This window comes from Thamnophis sirtalis, unplaced genomic scaffold (assembly GCF_051295495.1).
Source record: "Thamnophis sirtalis isolate CommonGarterSnake01/CBP01778 unplaced genomic scaffold, rThaSir2_p1.2 scaffold_5, whole genome shotgun sequence".
Lineage (NCBI taxonomy): Eukaryota > Metazoa > Chordata > Lepidosauria > Squamata > Natricidae > Thamnophis > Thamnophis sirtalis.
Genome location: NW_028261385.1, coordinates 40,909,732 through 40,927,635, shown reverse-complemented (window position 1 = coordinate 40,927,635; position 17,904 = coordinate 40,909,732). Strand labels below are relative to the sequence as shown.

At 43.4% G+C, this 17,904-nt stretch overlaps 2 long non-coding RNA genes across 3 annotated transcripts in view; one reads left to right on the top strand and one right to left on the bottom strand.

The window, feature by feature from the left end:
* Nucleotides 1-11,510, bottom strand: part of LOC148045344 (uncharacterized) — a 135,597-nt gene extending 124,087 nt beyond the window's left edge. Inside the window, exon 1 of the long non-coding RNA XR_015696677.1 lies at nucleotides 10,841-11,510. This is a non-coding gene — a long non-coding RNA (uncharacterized LOC148045344). The remainder of the gene's footprint in view (nucleotides 1-10,840) is intronic.
* LOC106540307 (uncharacterized) overlaps nucleotides 1-17,904 on the top strand; it is a 149,354-nt gene that overhangs the window by 7,633 nt on the left and 123,817 nt on the right. Inside the window, exons 1-2 of one of the 2 annotated variants that reach the window (XR_001312863.2) lie at nucleotides 11,911-14,659; nucleotides 16,953-17,000. This is a non-coding gene — a long non-coding RNA (uncharacterized LOC106540307). Of the gene's footprint in view, nucleotides 1-11,910; nucleotides 14,660-16,952; nucleotides 17,001-17,904 lie in introns of those variants that run through there. The other variant, XR_015696676.1, reaches the window with a different exon arrangement.

The window sequence follows — 17,904 nt, the reverse complement described above, 5'->3', positions numbered from 1 at the left end:
ACAGGTCAGTATTTAGCATAAGAAAAAAGGTCTCCAAAACCTTATTCTCCATAATACATTGTAACATGTATTGATCAAAAACAGCAACATATGGTAATATATCTCTTTCCTGTAGAAATCAAGGTCAAATGGAAATGTTACCACTTGCTATTTATACTTTTGTTTGGCATTGATTTTTACTTTCATGGATTCACCATAACCTTTTTATTTTCTATATTGAAATAAGGCCTTTGAGTTAAATAGGACTTATGCTCAATTAAAGATGCACACAAGTCAAATGTTTCCATTTCTGGAGGTAAGTACTCCAAGCATTTATACAAAACCAAAGTATTTCTTTATCTTTCTATTGAAAACAAGTAGGACCAGTTTGGGTTGATGGTGAATATGAACTATGTTTGCTGCTTAAATGGATATCCCAGATGTAACAAGCAACACTCCAGATCGATGGGAATTACTTTCAGTTACATTTCAGGAGAAATGCTAGTTATATGTACAATGCAAGCCAGTTAGGTCACCGCTGCAAGATTGCATATGGAGAATCTCTTTCCTTGCTCTTGGAAGCTCCTCAAATGGCATATTCTAAGTCAGGCTTGCTTCTGTGCAGTGAAGGAAATGTATTTTACGACTAAAGGAGAACAACCTCGGGGGCGGGCCCAATAGGACTATTTCTTCATGGCGTCATCAAACCATCACTTTACTGTTGCCGCATATCTGAAGTACCGCTTCAATGGTACCTGGATGACGCTAAATCAGCGAAGGTTTCCTCTTCCCTTCTTTTAAAGGATGGGTCAGAAAGATTCGCTAATTCGGCATCAGATGACCGGGATATCAAAGCTGAAGCACCCGCGCTCTAAAGTAAAAGCAAAATCCCCTAAGCTCTATCCCATCTTTCATCCTTAGGCATCATGCGTAAATACGCTTAGTATCTGAGCGTGAAATACATGCAGGCGTTCACACTTCAGTTTATACACCCTTTCCACCACCTAATGTCGCCGCTTACATAATTGCAGCCACCATCTCGTTCTTGCCAAACACAACGTACTCAATAATTCTGGGGCAAAGTTTACATTGGGAAGGAGCGGCACCTTATCTTGGCTAAACTGAGGGCAGAATGTAGGGGATATAATCGCGACCGCTACCGAAAGGGCGTTGTGGTATCTTCGAGGGTTGAGTTGCCTAGTGCAAACCTTGCCCTGTTGGTGCGCGCGCGCAGATATTTTGATGCCTATTAATCTTCTGTAGAAACCTAACCGCTCATTTGCAGTTCATGCAGAAAATCACAAAGACAATTAACGTGTCTACACAGGCCAGGCTTTTGTGCTTATTTTCTAAAGGGCTGTGTGTGTGTTTGTGTGTGTGTGTGTGTGTGCCCGCGCTTGCGCGCCCGCCTGTGGGTGTTGTAAAGAAGCAAGAAAGCTCCTCTTTAGAGCTTCCTTTTATGAATACCATAAACGCCTTAGGATTTAGTGTGAATCTCTGAAAAATCAATAATATCTACCCTTTATCAGCCCGCTTTCTCTTCTTCTCCCAGACTCCACATGAACCTCGGTCGCATTTATTACTTTTTTTCCCAGCTGCGTTTCCGATCAAGATAATAGGGTGGTGTTGCCATCCTATGCATCCTTTGGCCCGGCTTCAAAAATCAATGGGATACAGATCTAGGATCGTAGTATAATATTTGCTTCCAGTCAAAGGCCTTTTTGCCTCCTGAAAAGCAGGTTCGTCGGACCTGGCTTCACTTCAGGATCCTAAGCGCTCTTGCTCTCCAGCCAGGCCTCAAACAAGACCTAACACTCAATTGAATTGAATGAGGGGCTCTTTCAGATCGGGGGAACGGATCACCTTTGGGCTCAGTACGCGTGGGCTAAGGACAGGAGGAAGGCGGAATGCAAAGCTGACCCTCAAAGCTCTGAAGACCTCGGTTCCCTTCCCAGGGCATCAACCACGCCTTTCGCCGCTTTCTCGCGGGGCTCCTTTCTGGAGCGACGCGAAAGAGGATTGAGCGTATTCTGCAAGCTCCTCGGATATTACCGGGGCTCCGGGAAAGGGAGGCAAAGGCGATTTTTAGACTGCTTGTTCCCTGAAGTCTCCAGAAAAGGCGCCTCAGGAACCTGGCAGGGCCTCGCAAATTCGCTTGACGGAACGAGAAGTGAAGCCCGGTTGTAGCCTTAAGAACATCCTAGGTTGGATTGGGGCTTTTCTGTTCACTGTGCAGGTTATGGGCACACATGCTGAGATCTAAGGTCGATTGTCTGGATGCCACGATCTTGAAGCAACCGGGTGGGAAAGGTCACCGTTCTCTCAACTGGTTCCCGCAGAAATATATACAATCCGAAGAAAGACATAAACCGAGGTGGCACTTGAGGCTGATGAAAATCTGCTCCAAATGCCACCCTCCCCCTCGTGGTGATAAAGAGGAACGTGGTTGGATCAGCTTCGTCGCCGTCTCTAGAAGAAGAAAAGAACCGACGGCGGGGAGTGCTAGAGGTTTGGCCTGCTACAGCGCGCCTTTTCTAGTACCCACTGAGGCAGGGGCTTCAGAAGGCCGGATGCGCCGCCACTGACGCGAGAAAGGAAGCCGACCTCTAGGCGAGAAACAGTGGCTGCTGAGGGGAAGCTCGCCTTTAGCTCGTTGGTCCCGCGCCTTCACGGCTTGGCCTGGGCAAAGGAAAGAACCCAAGAAGTTCTGTCTGTTTAGCACACGGCTTTCAAGCAAGAGCCGAAGGTCACTTCCACGCAACCCACGTGGGCGAGTCTTCCGTGGGATTTGGACCGCGGTGGAGTTCAGCTCTGGGAGTTGAGCGCCTCGGGGCGGGTAGGGGGGCGGGAGGGGAGGAGCGTAGACGTTTAAAGAGACTTTCCAAAACCCCCGTTTTCACTCGCGCGCGCGCGCTCGGGAGGGCTTTCAAACTAGGCGCAGAGCTCCCTCCCCCTCCCTCAAGTACTATTTTATGCCGGCGGGGAGGGGGCTACTGAGGGGGCGTCATATTCCAGCCACCCGCTGAGGGGCAGCCCCCCCCCCAAGCCACCTCCCCTCGCAGCTCCGGCTCCCTCGCCCGTTACACACACTCACAAGCGCACGCACGCGGGCACACGGGGCTCTTGGCTCGTGCTGAATGAACGGCGCTCGATTTGCGAAAGTCAGTCCCCAAGTAAGCGCAAGGGGCGGGGTGTCAAGGGGAGAACCGCTAGGAGACGCCCGCCAAGCCGGCCCGACAGCTCGGGAAAACGCCTCGGCCGACGCCGCTCCGCCGAGTGCCGCAGCCTAGGTAAGTAAGCGCGGCATTCTGCTGCGCCCTCTCGCTCCGGTTCCGCCGGGACGGACGGGCGCCTTTTCAGGCATCCCGGTATGGAAAGGGGGAAGGCTGGGGGGATGCTGAGTCGAGCGAGAATAGCACTTGGCTCGGCCGGGCATTGGCAATCGACGACAGGGTAGGCGGAGAGTCCTTCGCTTGCCCCTTTCCTAGCCTGGCTCCGTCCGTCCTCCTGTCCCTCGTGGGCCAAGATGCTGATTCTTCAGCCAGCGAAGCCACAATTCTAGGGAGGAAAGTTTCGAGCCTTGAAAAGTGGCCCTTCCTTCCTTCCTTCCGTCCCTCGAAAGCTGGGAATGTGGGCTTCTCCTCCCCCCCAAAAAATCTATTTGCTATTAAATGGGAACTCTTTTATGGAATGGTTCCCTTTCGAGTAGAGGTTCGAAAGCGCGACCAGCCGACGGCAACTTCCTCGTAGGCTTGGAAAAGAGAAGGGAGAAGTCATCAAATCCCATTTGATGGCTGGGCATATCGGTTCCCTTTCTAAGGACAAACACGTGAGCTTCTTTCGGCACATCCCAGGACCGCGTGAACTGGCGCATTCACACAGCCCGGCCTGGGAAAGAGGCCAGGAGTTTCGGTTTAGAAAGCAGCCTTTCGGATCTGGCCTAATTTACGAGACTATCCCTCATTTCGATCCCGGGAAAGGCACCCTTCATCGTTTCGCAAGCTTTAAGCGCTCGCTTCGTTGGGCGAGTGATTTTGTCCGGCAGAAATAAACGGTTAGCTACCCGGAGCCCGAACTCGCTTGGACCGTAGAGGTTAGTGGACGGATAACCGTGTGTCGTCAAATGAAGGCTTACAAACGGTCTTCCCTTCGGATGCTGGCTTTAAGCCCATTTGGTCCTGAGAAAGTTCTGTGTTCCTGCTGATGCTGAAGTCCAGTTATTGCCTTTTCTTTGATCTGTGAACCCGTGAGCTGGAGGAGAGAAGGAGAACCCACGATTTCGTCTCGAATGTTCAATGGAGTGCTACGATCCACGGGTCAGTTGGGCCACGGCTGCTCTATTCGTCGTCCCGTTTGTTTAGTTTAAACGCCTATTCATCTGGCAAATGTGCTTACAATTAAACTTTTCAGAAAACACGCATAAGGTGGTAGGCTATAAACAAAGCTGAAAGCTCTTCAACATCAATTTTGAACCTCGATGGTTTTCGGTGAATTTTAACTTCAAGTGAACCTGGTGAAAATGAGTCAATGCCAAATAGTCTGGATTATTTGGTTCGTGAATCGATTGCACCGATAGAATACAATCAGGGAATTGATGGGGGAGCAGAACCATCGAAAGAGGGAGGGGATGCCTTTTGAAAATGGCTGCAAGAGCGGGCCACTCCCATAGAGTTATGTAATAGGGCTGCATATACATATAGCAAATCTGAGCAGGGAGATCTGATACATTGCCACTTCTTAAATAATTATCTTCTGGATTTTTTTTCACTGATTAGCCATCTGAAAGCTTGGGGGGGGGGGAAGCTATGACATACAAAGAGTGTGGATTTTGAAGGTGACACCTTGTTAGGCTAAGGGCTCTTGACACTTTGTGATTTCCTTGTTCCATTAAGGAAATGCAAATTAGGAAGCAATGGAATTTTTATTAAAACACCTTCTCAACATTTAAATATTTAAAAAAGCTTCCAGTTAATAAAGATTGCACAAACCTACAGCATAGAAATAGATTGATACTTTTGAATGTTTAGTCAATTCTGGATTCAAAGGAATACATCTTTTTGAAATAGCTTTTTACAATAGCTCCTAACACTGATCAATATTTCTTCTGAAGGATTATGGATTATTTATTTATTAACTAGAAATGAAATTAAGGCACACATAGTCACACCCAAAATCCATCTAAAGCAAAACATTTGGATTTCAACTACTTTAGCCGGCTGCAGCAGGCCAAGCTTAATCATTTAATGCAAGAATTATTAGTAAATACACAAAGAATATTCTTTATGTATGATGGTCAGTGAGGAAACAAGTGTGTTTGCATCAATTTAAAGGACACTCCCAGTGAAATCAATCACATTTCTCCTACAATCATCTGTAGTCTTTTCAATTACAAGGGAACAATGCTCTGGCTATTCCTTTCTTTTGGACATGAATGTAATTAAATCACTGATTTAAATAAAGCACCAGAAACATATTTTACTAGATACCTCTACTTGCAAGTAAGTACTATTTAAAGCAGTGAATCATTCTTCCACCCAAAAATGTTTAGGATCAGAATAACCAACAGGACATCATCAAATCAGATTTCTCCAGCTTTCTAGGTAAGAGTAATTACTTTATGATTTGTACACAAATGACCCTTGAAGAACAGCATTAGAACAATCCCAGTGTAGTGAAAGGGATCTTTGCCAAATGTCAATTACTGGCCTCAACAGTAAAACTCCATGTGATCCTAAGCATGTTTACTTGGATACGGTGATCCATCATCAGCCTCCTTGATACATTTCCCATAAGCAGACAAACAAAAAGCATCTGCCTTAAAAGACACTGCATGGCAGGAGAGTACATGCACAGGTATGATAAGTCATTAAATGCTCACAGTCATTTTTTCTTTGTCACATATTTTACTTATATAACTCTAAAGATAACTCTAAAGCAAAACATTTGGATTTCAACTACTTTAGCCTGCTGCAGCAGGCCAAGCTTACTCATTTAATCAAGAATTATTAGTAAATACACAAAGAATATTCTTTATGTATGACACAAGTTAATCTGTGAAGAAATTAATACAAATTAATCTGTGAAGGAATCAAATAAAAAAAATCCATAGTATATTTACTCACAGTAAATCCAATTAACCTCAATGAGATTTAATTCCTGTTATGCATGTTTTAAGATTGCAGCCTACATGCTTAACTGCGAGTACAAGAAGATTTAATTTTTCTCCTAGAGAAAACTGAATTGGACATAAAACAAGGATTTGTGCTACAAATGTATTCTACTTAAAGCCACTGTCTGTCTCCTCTCACCTTCTTCACCAACATTTAATTTGTGATTAGAACAAATATATAAGAGAGACTTTTCAATCCTAGTATTTCTGCACGTCCCAGGTATTATGGACCTTTTGTCTACTCAATTATCTCATGGTCTTTTTGTCACTAACATCACAGAGGCCCCTTTCAAATGGGTGGACTAATTATTCCAGAGATGAGGAAAGAAAGAACCATTAAAGAATTTTCAACTTGCCCAGCAAAGAACAGTTTCTCTGTTAGAGACAGTTTCCATATTAATGCTATCTTCCCCAGGCTCCTAAAATATTATTCAAAACCCCTAGGGAAAATATGGTATCTTTTTAAAGCAAAAAAAAAAAAGTTCCCCTTTACTCTGCATGGATTGGTGTGGAAGCTCTGCACTAAAGCTTCTGCCTCTACCAGGATAAATCATGAATTTAAGAACAGGAGTAGGGTAAGGCAAGACTGGAGAATCTGTTCCTAGCCTTGGGCCCCGACTCCTCCTTTGAGCCTCAATAGGAGAAGGGTTCCCCACAGTGAAAGGTTTTGAATGGCTTTCTCATTTCTTTCAGGGTTGTTAGAGAAGGAAGGTAACTTTTAACATTCAGTGGTCTTACTTTGCTTTCCTTGCCTGAATATTAGGTTACTTGTTTATTTGTTTTTACAAAAGATCTGGTGTTTCAAGATTACAACTGAAGCCCAATCAGTTTGGGTCTTATTATTGCATGCAAGGGTTATGTTTCCTGGTTTTAATCACTGAGATCAACTGAAATCATGTGGGTAAGTTGTTAAATACTAAACTAATTTTGCTCCTTTCCCCCACCCTGGTTCAATATAATATATTTAAGAGTCTAGGACAATGTTAACTATTTAATCACTTGTTTCCCTTGATTAATATCTTTCCTATTAGTGCTTAGATAATTTATATGGACAGCCAGTAGGTGTCGCTGTCTCCCTGCTGGCCAGAATAGGGTAATCAAGAGCCATTCAAGGGGGCAGCAGGAATGCTGTATGGTCCCTTACCTATAAGGTAGCAAATTGCCTTTAGTGAGCTCACCTCTGGCACTAGACCATCTTGGTAGGGCATGACAAGTCGTGCCATTGCTTAAAAGATTATTTGGAGGCCATATTCTCCTATGAGTGAGCCCAACAATGGATATGGGGAGAAACACAAGGCTAGTGTATTGGAGTGGGGGGAGAACCATCATCAGAGCCCCGTCTCTCTCTAAGTACAGCTGTGCTTGTCTTTTTTTTTTTTTGTTAGCATGCAAGGTGGTTGGTAAGGAAAAAGCAGAAATCCAGGAAACAATAGAAGGCTGTACACACATACACAAAGAGACAGAGAGAGATGCCTCTGATGACGCCTCGTGTGTTAGTGTTGGGGCTACAATCATAACCGCATCCGTTGCTTTACATATGTTACTTTTATCCTTAAACATTTTTCATGAATCCCAATATTGTTGATTCACTAAAATGTAATTCTAACCAACGCTTTTGCTTACATCTATGCTTTCCCCTCCCAAATTTCCCTGAAACATGGATAAATTGTCAAGGATTGGAAATCTAGATTCACTTCTATAGCCTTGAAAATTGTCTCCCATTTCCTTTTACATTTTGCCTTGAGATGTCATGTGGCAATTATTATTAAACAGGAGGTTGGGATGATTTTTTTTTTAAAGATGATTCCTAGAAAGTGCTTTGCATCTCATGAAGTGTTTTAATCGTGCCTTTTACAAAAGAAATTCCTATTTATGAATAGAAGTAAGAAGCATGAGATTAATATCAAAACAGGATTAAGCTGATTGGCACAATATGCTTGTATTCAGAAAATAATTCATTTTAGTGGAAGTTGTTCTTAAGAAAAAGCATCAGTATAGACCAAGAATGCTGCTGGTCTCTCATTCCCACCCCAATGTTGCTTCCAGAAGGATATATTTCCCCTCCCTTTTTTGTTGTAATCTAAGGCAATATATCCTACAAATCTTATAAGGAATGCATATTAATACAAAACTTGTGACCTGTGTGATGCTGAATAGGTTTTAAGAATATTATCGTTTTAAAGGGTGGGGAATCTCCTGAAAGACAGAAATCTTTGTTTTGTTTTCTTTCGGATGTCCTATGAATAATCTCTTATGAAAGCTCAATAGGTTAGTTTCTATTTTTTTTAGACCAACGTCTAATTCCTAGTAAGTGGTTCGTGAATATAAGAAACGAAGGGAGAAAGCTACTACCAACAGGGCGAACATTGAGTGATTTTTACACATGCCTATCGCCTGGTTGTGTATTTTAACTCTGAGGTACAGAGTTAGATGTGAGCAATTTGCCATGCGATATAATGGGTGACTTGATATTTATTGTTCGTGGCCGTCCAATTTAAGTGGCATATGGCTTAGACGAGGCAGCTGTCCCTTGATCTCCCTCTGGCACAAGCACTTGAGGTGCTGGGCGAGGGGTGGGGTGGGGGCGAAGAGTAGACGTGGATATGAGGGAGGGGCTGCTGGATGCAGGAGGGCCAAGGAAGTGGCCTTCACAGCGAGAGCAGCGTGCGAAGGAGTTGGGATTTGTGCAGATTGTTGAGTTCCTTCAATCACTGCCTGCAGGTGATGTGATTCACAGGGACAAGGCCTCTATATGGTAATTTCAGCTGGACGGAAGGTATGTGTTGTATGTGTGGAAATGTGTTGTTGTGGGGGAAGCGGGCTCTCAATTAAGGAGACGGCTAAGCTTGGACAGAGCGCAAGAATTGGACGGTGGGTGACCCTGCGCATCTTTTTTGCAGTGCCAGCATCTACCGAGCTGTTGCCTGCAGGGTAAGCAGGAGCACGGCGCAGGGCTAAGGGACAGGGATGGGAGAGAGCACGGTTAGCAATAAGCAAAGCATCTCTAGGGCGCTTATCCTCACACAACACCTAGACCGCCGATGTGAGGAGGGGGTGGTGGAGTAGACGCCCAAACAAATGCCTTTGATATTGGCTCCTTCAATAGACACATCATTATCCCACTTAAGTGTGTGTCGTATCCTCTTCAGGTCTATGGACGGCTAGAGCTATAGGCAAGCTAAGGTGGTTCACGTGGTTTAATTAGTAACTCGAGAAGGTTGGGATTGTCTCAATCAACGAGATGGCCCCAATGTTCCGTTGAGAGGGCCAGCTTGGTGAGTAGTAAATGCTGGGCTCCCCGATTCATGCAAAGTACATACACGCATACGCACACACGCATACTTTCCTGCAATGTATTGTTCTATACATAGTGTGATAACAACTAATGTAATGGAAGACGAAAATGTGGTTCTCCCACCCCTTTCTTTATGGTTTACGTGTAGCCATCTGACCACTTTTTATTGGGTGACATATCATATGAGCACTTTAGGGCACGTAAAATTGGAGATGGTGGTAAGGATGGATGTAGCATAAGCTCAAAGTGGATGGATTGGGATATAGGCATAACACAAAGCGGAAATCTCTCGGGCTTTTCTCAAAATCTAAATGGGCTCGGCTTTGAGGAGAGTTAACTTTGACCTTATGCATGTATGCAGGTAAGTAATTCGTGCTGTTCCTAATGACCTATGCATGTGCTTGCACTTATTTGGCTTAAATAGGTATGTGATATAAGTGTTATGTTCTTTCCCCCCCCCCCCCCGCCTGAATGTCAATCCTGCATTATTTTAGAAAGACGACTTGGGAAACAAAGTAATGGTTAAATTGGAACAAACGTTGGGTGACTTTAAATTACTATCTTTTTAAAAAAGAATTCCTCCAAAATAATGTTTGTCAAACATAATATTTCAGTATAGATGGAATGAATATGTGTATCTGTGTATATATATATATATGTATATGAATATATATATTCATTCATAATACATCACTTGCTTATTAAACACTGATTTTATAAACAAGATCTCAGATGCATTGTCACACAAGAAGAAGTACTTGGCATAAAGCCAGACAAGTTTAAATGAAATGCATTAATAATATACCGCAGTCAGAAGGCAACATACAACATGGTTGAAAATGTCTTCCTTATAGAAATCTCTCTTCCCTCATTGTGGGCACATCTTTTTTTTAAAAAAAAAATTCAAATGAAAGGCTTCTGAAGCCAAAGGAGAATGTGCGTATAGACAGCAGGAGAGTGTTTTAAACAATTCCTATTATGCAAGCTTCCAGATGCTCCGCCCTCTTTTATTTTTATGCCTATGATGAGATTTATAATCAAACTTTGAATTTCCAGTTGCTGCCCTTATAGTTGATCAACTAAAGAAACACACACACACACACACACACACACACACACACACACTGCATGCCAGTCTTCTCATTTTAAGACGAAGCAAAGGATTCTGAGGCTTCACATTGTGTTAGGGAACCATGTCCAAACATATTTTGAAAACCCTGCAGAAAATGAAGAAGCAGGAAGCAAAAGCAAACTGCATCTATAGAGAGCCACAGTAGAAAGGCCAATATGAAACAAATGAAAATAAAATGTTTTCCTTAAAAAAAGAATAAGATGAAGGAAGAAAGGAAATCTAAAAATCTTAACTTCCAGTAAATGTTTTAAAAATGCAAATATACCTTTACATATGCATCAGTATTAAAAATAATGCATGCAGGAGCCAACCGGAGCAGCAGCAGCAGCAGCCAAAGGAGGAAAGCAGAATGGCGCAGCGTTGATTATGCATAGAGAGAGGCGTCTGGCTGAAGCCGCCTGCTTGTCACCTGTTCTCCGCGAGCGCTGCAGGCCGGCCGCTTGCCTTCAGCGGCAGAAGCCGATCGGCTGAAATCTTCCCGGCGCTTAGCAGATCTTGATCATTTGGGCTTTTGCTGGCTTTGATTTTTGGGAGGTGGTTGTTGTTGCTGTTTTAGGACGAAAGGCTCGGTTTGGTGAGCTCTGCTTTTTTTTCTCTCCCCCCTCCCGCCCGTTTTTAAAAAAAAGATTGTTCCTTTAATTAAAATCTTCCATGAAAGGAAGCGATCGCTCCGGGAATCTATAGTCTCTTCTTCATGCAGTAGGATTTGCATATTTTTAATGCCCTAATTTCCTTGATGTATGTAAATGGAGCCGGACGTACTGTTAGACTCAAGCTGACGTCAATGGACGTGACCTCGCTGCTAAACCTTGAACGTGAAGCTGGGATGAGAGAGGAGAAGCGAGCAAGCGAACGGGAGAGAGAGAAAGGGAGAGAGAGAGAGAGAAGAGGAAGGGAGGGAGGAGGCGAGGCAGAGCTAGAGCTCGGAATCTGAGGCTGCCGCTGCTGTTGGCACTGGAGGGGCAAGGGCAGCCGGCGAAACCGCCTGGGAAGGGGGGAGGTGGAAAAAACCCCAAAAGAAACTCGAGCTAAGAAAGGAATCTGGAGAAGACACCAACCTATCCAAGATTCTTTATTTGCCTGATGTTGCTCTGCAGCTCTGAACAAGCGATGTGCTGCTCCCTCTAATAAAATAAACATTTGCACCCATTCTCTTATAAGTTGGTAACCCTGCTACAAATGCAATACTTGGAGGGGATCGGGAGGAGAGGGACTATTGCAAGCGGAGCTCTTCATGTCTCCCCCACCCACCCCTCCTCTCCGAAAGTGGGACGCGGCGACGGTGGTTTCTGTCTCCGATGAGAAGGCATTGCAGAGCCGGACTGTGGCCGCCTAGGTGCCTGCCCGGCCAACGCGCGCCGGCTACCCGCGGCGGTGGCGTGTTCGGGAGCGTGAACGAAAAGCCAGTGCTACCCGTGAATGTACGAAGAGGGGGCTGGGGATGAGGATAGCAGCCCTCCAGGCGATATTCTACGCAGGTGGAAGGAGAAGAGAAAGTGAGGGAAGGAAGAGATGAACCAGGCAGGTGCGGACTGAGACTCGCAAACATTCGCCGGCGTACCCGTCGCTTGTTGCTGCGGTCGTCTTTCTCTTTCGGGACGTGTCACCTTCAGGTTCGGTGCTAAGAGACTGGGTGTAAAGAGATCCAGGATTTCTCCAGTTAACCGCCAAGGATTTTGCCGAAAGGGACCAGAGCTAACGAAACGGGGTGTGGCGCGATAGGGGTAGTGAGAAGGGGCTCTCTTCTTCTGGCCTCCCTCCCACATCTCGCAACACATTTGTAGAGCTGGCTATGCTTGAAGGGATTGGTGAGTTTTCACTCAGGAGCATCCCTGGAGCGTATCCAGCTCTGCTTTCAAAAGAAGTTGGAGACACCCTCCGGTCAGCGTCATCTGCCTCCCTTTCCATCCCTTTGATGTGTCCATGACATCGGTACAAAATTTACCAGCACCGCCTGTAAATTGGGCGCAAAAGAACCCAATGTTCATTTGCCACCTAACGTACTATATCTCCTTTGCTTCTTTCCTTAATTCAGAATCTAATTATTTATCTGAGTCGTTAGCTTGAGAGAACCTTTAAAATTAAAAGGTAATGGGGATAAATCCTGAATCTGAAGGCAAAACTCGGCCCTTAGTGTCTTTCTCGGTTTCTGCGCCTCTTTCTGTGCAGGTGTTTTTCTCTTGCCCGCCTGCTTTTTCTCTCCCGCCCCCACTCCCAAATAATATAGTCTATCTCTTCCATGCTCGCATCCTTTATAGGCTGGGGCAGAAAGTTCGCAGCCAGGATGCCCTTTTAGAGGTGGGGATGTCTAGAGAAAACCGTGGAAGCCACTATCAGGGGTCAGAGTGCTAATGTCTCCGTGGCTAAATTTGGCGGGAAAGTGGCAGCCAGAGTAGGGAGGTCTGTGGCTCCAAGCGGCGTCTCTCTCCCGCCCAGTCTCTCATTATCAGCTTACCTCTCCTCCCCACCCCCACCTCCACCCACCATCTTTGCATGCGAAAGGTTTATTTGAATATTTTTTTAACAAGGCTCCTCCCAGCCAGCCGCCTCCTTTCCGGCAGGCACACATCTCCAACCCACAGCAATGGACTTCACAGGGTACACCTACAACTGACCACCATGGGCTCTAAAAGAGAGCTCTACAGAACCACCTAGTAGAAGCCAAACGATTTGGCTTTCTTGACAGATCCCGAACCTTTATCGCTTCCAATTCACGCCAACGCGTTGTCACAAGATCTTTGGAGCGCCAAATTCATTATATGCCCTTGCGTAAAGCCCACTACACTCTCCTTTACTCTGACGTTCAAACGGAGCATAGACCCACAAAATCACTGCTGCAGATTTTACACACATTTACAATGTTTGCGTTCGGGAGTACGCCACTTGCCTGGCTGGCTTTCTTTCACTTTCTTTCACTCTTGCTCATTCTGTTTCCACTCTCCGGGTGAGTAGGACAGGTGCCCTCCCAAACCCTCCGAGCAAGAAAGATAGGTGTTATTTGCTTTATCGAAAAAGATTGAACACATCCTACTGTTGGAGAAAGAGGAGAAATAGGACCAATTAAATCCGTCCAAGTTTGGGGACTGGAAACTTGGTCAAGTTAAATTAGCGATTTGTCAGAAAGAACTAATCATAAAAGCTCGGTCATCTCAAAGTAGAAATAAACATGTTTAGGGAAGGAATGATATATATATATCAAGCAAAAGCAGGAAACAAAACGCAAAAGGCTTTTGGTTTTAAATAAAAACCGCAAAGGCAGTGAAAAAGAACGGAAAGTGGAGAAATTCACGCAAAATGCATCTTTCTCGTCTCCCGCTATAGGGAAATTGTAGCCATTGGTCCCGTTTAGACTAGACATTTCTAATTTGTTCCGTCTGTCAGAAGAGGAATGAGAGAGGGCTTGATGCAAATTCATTATTTCTGGCAACGCATAACGTATAGCAGGAACTGAAAAAGACCGTGGCAATGGACGAACAATAGAGCTTCAGTTCGCGAGCGACAAAAGCGCTGGGGAACTGGTTGAATTTCAGAGCACGTCCTCCTTTACCAGAGAGGGCTGGGCTAGACCTCGGACAACCCCCCTCCTCCCCCCCCCAAAAAAAAACTTGCAGAGAGCCTCACATACAATGCTTCACTTTCTACACTGGAGCTTTGTGCACGCCGTATTAGGGGGCGAAACGCGTCTGTTTTAAATTCCCTCTTCGTTTTCTGCTGGATGGAAGGCGCATTTTTAGAATCAACCCCGCGAGTGCCGGACATTGGAATTAAAGCAGCCAGAGACAAATAGAGATAAAGAAACAAAAAATAAAAATAAAAAATGAAGGAGCTCCTCTTGGAAGACTTTTGAAACTGTTTCGTGTGCATTAACAGGAAGTTTGGGGCTGCTCGGCTACTCTTTTTGCTTTGTTTTTCTTGCCTGGCGAAGATTCCACAACATCCACTGGAACCAGACCTCCCCCTCTTTTTTTTTCCTTTTCTTTTTAAAGAAAACAAAAGAAAGCTCTTCGTTCCTCCTTTCTGACCTCTCCCCCCTCCTCCTCTTCCTCCTGCGCTGCCCTGTTTGGAAAGAGAAGAAACCTGAAAAGTAAGTAGTCCTGCCGACTTGCCGTCTTTATCTGGGCAGAGCTGGGAGTAGGGCGAGTGAGGAAAACACTTTGTAAGAACTTCGTGCCGCAGATGTTCCTCTGATTCACGGGAAGTGGCTTCTCTGAACGTGAACTCCCCATGTGTCATGTTTCGGGGCAGAGAGATGTTTCCCTTAAACAGGTTGTATGGTTAGCCTTCCCGTTAACTCCATTCACTGGAGAGTGGGACGAAGTCTTAGCAGAAGTGGTGAGATTTATGAATTAACTTGAAAACTGGTAATTGGTGGATGATTTTGAACTTGTGCTGTTGAAGCCTGCTAGCCGATGCTTGGGATGAGGGGTCTGTTAATTAGCATACAAAATGATTTCAAGTTGGGGAGTAGGAACAGCAAACTGGGACAGGAATATTTGGCCATAGACATATTGGTGTATATTGATTTGCTATATAAGACTGGACTGAAGTTTATAGTAATACCTTAAAGATCTTGTTCGACTATTGTGGTTCTGACTTTTGAGTTAATGGCAGAAATATTACAAAGAGGAAAGGCTGTTATCAAACTTGTTATAATTTTTAGCTACTATTTAAAAGTATTATATAGATTGATGGAAATCTATGCCACAAAATTCCTAATAAGAAAACCAGTCTTACCTGAGCACTTCAACAATGCAGGATAGAATGCAGACAGATCTTGAATATACCCATCCAGGCACTTACAAAATAGCAGATGCGTGACAATGTGCAATTGTCATCTTCTGTGCATGTTGGCCAAGCTGTTTTCATTGGTATTGTTTGTAGCTGTGCTTTTACGTGTAACTTCAAGGTTCAGCAGTCCATCTCTTCCTCTTGAAGCACATTGCTTATATTAGCTCTGAATGAGATTGCCAACTCAGGTTGTTGGCTCAGGAATGCCTGCATGTGTTTTCTACCCATAAGCTCAGAAAGATGTATAATAAGTTTATAAGGTAATTAAGCTCATATAATTGTTTTTAGTTGACTTGAACTGATAAAATTGCTTGAATTAAGTCATCTCCACTGGGAATGGGTTCCACATCAACCTGAACCTCAAAGGAATCACTCCAAACAGAGCATCAGTGTGTCAGATTTTCCAAATATTGAAGGTTACAAACAGGTTGATGCTGAGGGAGCAGAAGGTGGTCTCTGCAATTTCTCTCTGGACAGTCAAGTCTCTTCCTATCTTGAAGAAGGCTTATAACCACTGCCAGATTTTGTGCTACATAAGGAAGCCATATCTGTATACAGTACTGTACTTATGCAATAGGATTCATTTTCTAACTTAAAGAGAAGGCTGAAATGAAATGTCAGTGTTCATGGACAAAAGGAAAATGGTCAGGTTAAAAAGATGGTGTTTTTTAAAAAAAAATAGAATTGCCATTGCTTAGGTCTAATTTATTAATAATAGAGTTCTATGAGTAAAAGAATAAAAGTGAACTGTAGTCTTTGAAGGGCATATAAATGAAAAGCACAAACACTACATTTTCTCATAAGGTAATTGGGACATGTCTCTGTCTCTTTAAAGTCAAAACGCCTTCCATAAAAAATAGAAACGTGGGGTCTCTCATAAGCTTAGAAAACCTGAGTGAACTCATTTTGCATATTTTGAAAGTGGTGGCTAGGTGGAGCCTCCAGCCTTTTTTCAAGAAAGACCTGCCTTCAACCTGTAAATGTAGGTTCTTTGGCCTTTCCAGCTGACCATTCCACAGAATCCAAGCATTTTCATAATCTAAATCATTTGATCTCTCTATCCTCAATTTCTGAGCTTTACATCCCAGTTGAAGAGTTTACTGTTGAAGATTTGTTTTATGTTCAAAATGAAACACTTAACTCTTCAGGTACCAAAATACAAAACAGCACATATGCATACCCCCCCCCCCTTTTACTGTACAAAAGATGGATATCTTAAGTAAATGCTAGTTTTTGTTTTGGTTACCAGATAAGAGCCATGAAACACACTCTAGCGGGAAATTGTTTTGTCCAAAATCTATGAAAATACACAGGACCATTTTAGGACATCAGGATAATAATCTTGTCCAGCTCATTAATTTCCACTGAAGATATGCAAGAACAATTCCTGGTGCTTTTTTCTCACAGACGTAGTCAATTGGTTGGTATAATTTTGTCTCTGTTATTATGATGGTCTTGAATATAGATTTTTTTTAAAAAGCTAAGATTTTTCCTTTAAATTTACATTTTCTTCAGTGCATTTTTAAGTTGTTTTTGTTTTGTAATGACTATTCCCTTCTTTCTCTTTTTTTCTTTTAATCTAATTTTAGAGACAGACTTCCAGAGATAATCACATGGAATGACAATCACACAAAAAGGTAATTTCTTTTTAAAATAGCAAGTTTAAATTTCTGCAAGTATCTGTATCCCTGCAATTAGCAACAGAAAGAGGAAAATATTTGCTTCTTAGAGATGTTTTACAAATGGCATTTGTCGCAACTATTATATATTAATTTTCAGCCCCACACGTGCAGCCTGCTATTATGTATCAGGAAATAATAGGAATACGTGGGATCCGCTAGAGAAGAAACAGCAGAATCAGCAATCACATAAATAGTAGAACTGTGTTTTTTCTTTGTTTATTATTTTCAAAGTCGTTACAGTGAAACTTCAGATATGTAAATATAGATAATGCTGTGGCTTTGAGAAAGAATCTAATATGAACTTGGCATTTAGTAGGGAAGGGGTGAAAAAGGCCATCAGTCTTGTAACTATAATGCAGCTTGAAAGCAGCAGAAACAGATTTTTCCACCATTCCTGCAGAGGAGTTTGTCCAGATCACTGAATGTTGGTTCTCCAAGGGGGAGCTGACGAAACAGCTTTCTTATAAGAAGGCCTGTTTATTCCAAAGAAGCTTTGATGGGTGTTTTGCTTTTATGCCAATATGTTCTGGACATCTATAAAGAGATTAGAAAACAAGTGAACAAAACAATCACATCTGAATCACCAAGCTATTAAGAGAATTTTACTGGAGAGATGAACAGGCACATGTTGCTATGATTCTTAGCATGCAATTTCTTTCAACAATGCTGGTTGGTTTTAAATGACCATGTCACTATTTTCAGTGAGTTTTAAAATATATATATATATATATGATAGAGGTCGTAAAACTTTCCAGCACTTCTCATAATAGTAACAATTTCATCAATGTATGGCAAGTATTTTCGTGATGTCAAAGGCATCATGTCTAAGGCTCATCCTTTCCCTTGTTTTTATAGCTGA